We start from the raw sequence: 4,258 nt of genomic DNA on the forward strand, positions 1-4,258 counted from the left end.
TGATGATGATGATGATGATGATGATGATGATGATGATGATGATGATGGAAGGGACCTTGGAGGTCATCTAGTCCAACCCCTTGCTCAGGCAGGAAACCCTATACCATTTCGGACAAACGGCTGTCCAGTCTCTTCTTAAAAACTTCCAGTGTTGGAGCATTCACCGCTTCTGGAGGCAGGTTGTTCCACTGATTAATTGTTAATTAATTGTAGCACAACATCGTCTCATTCTGGCTAATACAGGCGATCCTCATTTAGCGACTGCCTCCTGTAGCAACCATTCACAGGCACAATGGTGAAAACGTTTACAAAGGAAAAGTAACTTTGCAATCATTTCTGTTCGCATTTACGATCTTCACTGCGGTTTTCACTTTGTTTAACAGCTAAGTCGCCAGTCCCAATTGCGGTCACTAAATTAGGACAGCCCGTGTTTACAGCAGATTGTGAAATTACAACCCAATCAGAAAAGTGTAGCGTGGTGTCGATAATTCTAATCAGGGAACCCTGAATACACACCCACACCCACACAAATCCCTCTGGATATTTCTTTTTCCTGGGGTTTAGTGCACAAAACCAATACATGTTCTTTTTGCTAAGCGCACTTGACAATCTTTCTGAAAACAGAGTGCTCAAATAAACCACCCAGAGGACACTGTGAGAGTGTCAGTGTGTATGTTTATGTCACTGTGGTAGGGAAAAAGAGAGAGAGAGAGAGAAAGACACACACAAAGAGGCCCTTTGTTTCTAACATGGTCGACATCCAAAACCGGTGACTGTAATTTTGTTTATAGGAAATCCTTTATAATGTTCGTTTAATGTTTCCATATGGAATTCTCCCAGGACAGGGGAGGGTTTTTCTTTCTTTCTTTCTTTCTTTCTTTCTTTCTTTCTTTCTTTCTTTCTTTCTTTCTTTCTTTTTTCCTTCTTTTTTTTCCTTCTTATTATTATTATTTGGATAAGGCTACAAAAAAGGGAAGGCACATTCCAAAGAAGCCTACTCATTCGGGATCAAGTTCAAGCGATTCTGGCAAGGGTTGAAAAGCACAGATGCCCTGGGGTGTGTGTGTGTGTGTGCGTTTGTGTGTGTGTGTGTGTTTTCGGGTCTCCTGCTGTGTAACCTCAAACGGAGTCTGTCTGGTTGAAGCACTTTGTAAAATCATGAAAACCCTATTAAAGGCATGAAATACGATACACCGCAATTTTTTTACTTCCCAGGCTCGTTTTTCCACTGAACGATCCATGAAGATTGAATGGAGCTGGCCTGTTTATATTCCTGATTGCTCTATTCTATCATGGCGTTCATTACATAATCTTGATATCTAATAGCTGGTTCCCAGCGTTCAGGATGGCTGGCCTGCTGTTAAAAGCTTTGGATCCTGTTCCGCTGAAGTATTCTTAATAACCTGCCACATGTTAATGAGAAATCGCACCCAGCTTATGTCTAGGCCAGGGGTAGGCAACCTTGGCTCTTTTAGGACTCATGGACTTCAACTCCCAGAATTCCTGAGCCAGCATGAGGGAAACTTTGGCCCTTTTATGACTCGTGGACTTCAACTCCCAGAATTCCTGAGCCAGCATGGCTCAGCTTGGAAACCTCTCCCTTTCCCCTCAGCATGGCTGGCTCAGGAATTCTGGGAGTTGAAGTCCACCAGTCATAAAAGAGCCAAGGTTGCCTACCTCTGGCCTAGGCCTAGGCCGCTTTTTGACTCGTGGACTTCAACTCCCAGAATTCCTGAGCCAGCATGGCTCAGCTTGGAAACCTCTCCCTTTCCCCTCAGCATGGCTGGCTCAGGAATTCTGGGAGTTGAAGTCCACCAGTCATAAAAGAGCCAAGGTTGCCTACCCCTGGTCTAGGCAGAGAAAGGACAGGCAGGGGATGGCCGATCTCCATGGGTTTCGTACAGATTGTGGGCAAAACAACTGAGGAACCCGGTTTAATCAAGGGACAAGCTTGCTTATTATCTATGACAAGACATAAAGAAAAATAAGGTACAAGTTTGCAGACAGGAGATATATGTGGGAGTTAGTGTGGTCTAGAGGTATCAGGCTAAAAAATGGAGACCATGAGTTCTAGTCCTATCTTAGGCATGAAAGTCAGCTGGGTGACTTTGGGCCAATCACCAGGAGATGGTGAGTTCTAGTTCCATATTAGGCATGAAAAATGGCTGAGTGATTTTTGGGCCAATCACCAGGAGATGGGGAGTTCTAGTTCCGCCTTAGGCATGAAAGCTGGGTGGGTGACTTTAGGCCAATCACCAGGAGATGGGGAGTTCTAGTTCCGCCTTAGGCATGCAAGCTGGGTGGGTGACTTTAGGCCAATCACCAGGAGATGGGGAGTTCTAGTTCCGCCTTAGGCATGAAAGCTGCCGGGGTGATTTTGAGCCAATCACCAGGAGACTGTGAGTTCTAGTCCTGCCGTAAACATGAAAGCCAGCTGGGTGACTTTAGGCCAATCACGAGGAGACTGTGAGTTCTAGCCCCCTGTACGCATGAAAGCCAGTTGGGTGACCTTGGGTCAATCATCAGGAGACTGTGAGTTCTAGTCCCGCTGTAAGCATGAAAGCCAGCTGGGTGAGTTTGGGCCAATCACCAGGAGACTGTGAGTTCTAGTCCCACCTTAGGCATGCAAGCTGGCTGGGTGATTTGGGCCAATCACCAGGAGACTGTGAGTTCTAGTCCCACCTTAGGCATGCAAGCTGGCTGGGTGATTTGGACCAATCACCAGGAGACTGTGAGTTCTAGTCCCACCTTAGGCATGAAAGCCATCTGGGTGAACTTGGGCCAATCACCAGGAGACAGTGAGTTCTAGTCCCACCTTAGGCATGAAAGCTGGCTGGGTGATTTTGGGCCAATCACCAGGAGATGGCGAGTCCTGCCATAGTCATGAAAGACTGTTTGTGTATCTTTGGGCCAGTCACTCTTTCTCAGTCCCACCTACCTCACAGGGTTGTTGTGGGGAAAATAGGAGGAGGAAGATATTTTGGATATGTTCTCTGTCTGGAGTTATTCACAAACAGTAATAAAGACAGGATACAAATAGAGAAAAATAAATAAAAATAACAAGTCAATTCTCTCCTACTATCATTGCTCTAGAAAGAGTGCAGAGAAGAGCAACAATGATGATTAGGGGAATTGGAAGCTAAAACATATAAGGAATGTTTACTGGAATTGGGTATGTCTAGTTTAATGAAAAGAAGGACGAGGGGGGACATGATAGCAGTCTTCCAATATCTCAAAGAAGAGGGAGTCAAGCTATTCTCCAAAGCCCCTGAAGGCAGGACAAGAAGCAACGGATGGAAACTCATCAAGGAGAGAAGCAACCTGGAACTAAGGAGAAACTTCCTGACAGTAAGAACAATTAACCAGTGGAACAACCTGCCTCCAGAAGTGGTGAATGCTCCAACACTGGAAGTCTTTAAGGAGAGACTGGACAGCCATTTGTCTGAAATGGTCTAGGGTTTCCTGCCTGAGCAGGGGGTTGGACTAGATGACCTCCAAGGTCCCTTCCCACTCTGCTATTCTGTTAATTCAAGGACAGCTAATTTCACCAAAGTTGGGACAATTCCATGTTCCTACATTCTAGGTAGCAAGAGAGTTTTCTGCATCTCGATGCTACCATCTGGTGGCCAACCAGAGTACTGCAGCCTCCATTCCTCTTCCTGAGAAGGAAAGAGGTCAACGGACAACTTTTGCGTCCAACATAGAGACTGCCAGCTGCCTCTGAAACCATGGCTGACCCCAAAGCAGCAGAAGAAGACAAGGTGGCATTGGCAACATCACAGCCATAGCAGCTCTTCCATCACTTCCTGCCCTGCCACTCTCTCCCTCTCTCTATTCCCCTTCCAAAATCTCTTGATTAGAATAGAAGAAGAAGAATAGAGTTGGAAGGGACCTTGGAGGTCTTCTAGTCCAGGCCCCTGCTCAAGTAGGAGAACCTATACTATCTCAGACAAGTGGCTGTCCAGTCTCTTCTTAAAAACCTCCAGTGATGGAGCGCCCACGATTTCTGCAGGCAAGCTGTTCCACTGGTTGATTGTCCTCCCTGTCAGGAAGTTTCTCCTTAATTCCAGGTTGCTTCTCTCTGACTAGTCTCCATCCATTGCCCTTCCTTCCTTCCTTCCTTCCTTCCTTCCTCCCTCCCTCCCTCCCTCCCTTCCAGAATCATAGAATCCTATGGTTGGAAGGGACCTTGAGGTCTTCTAGTCCAGCCCCCTGCTCAAGCAGGAGAACCTATACCATCTCAGACAGGTGACTGTCC

The sequence above is a fragment of the Protobothrops mucrosquamatus genome, unplaced genomic scaffold, assembly GCF_001527695.2.
Source record: "Protobothrops mucrosquamatus isolate PMUCROS unplaced genomic scaffold, P.Mucros_1.0 scaffold3577, whole genome shotgun sequence".
Taxonomy (NCBI): domain Eukaryota; kingdom Metazoa; phylum Chordata; class Lepidosauria; order Squamata; family Viperidae; genus Protobothrops; species Protobothrops mucrosquamatus.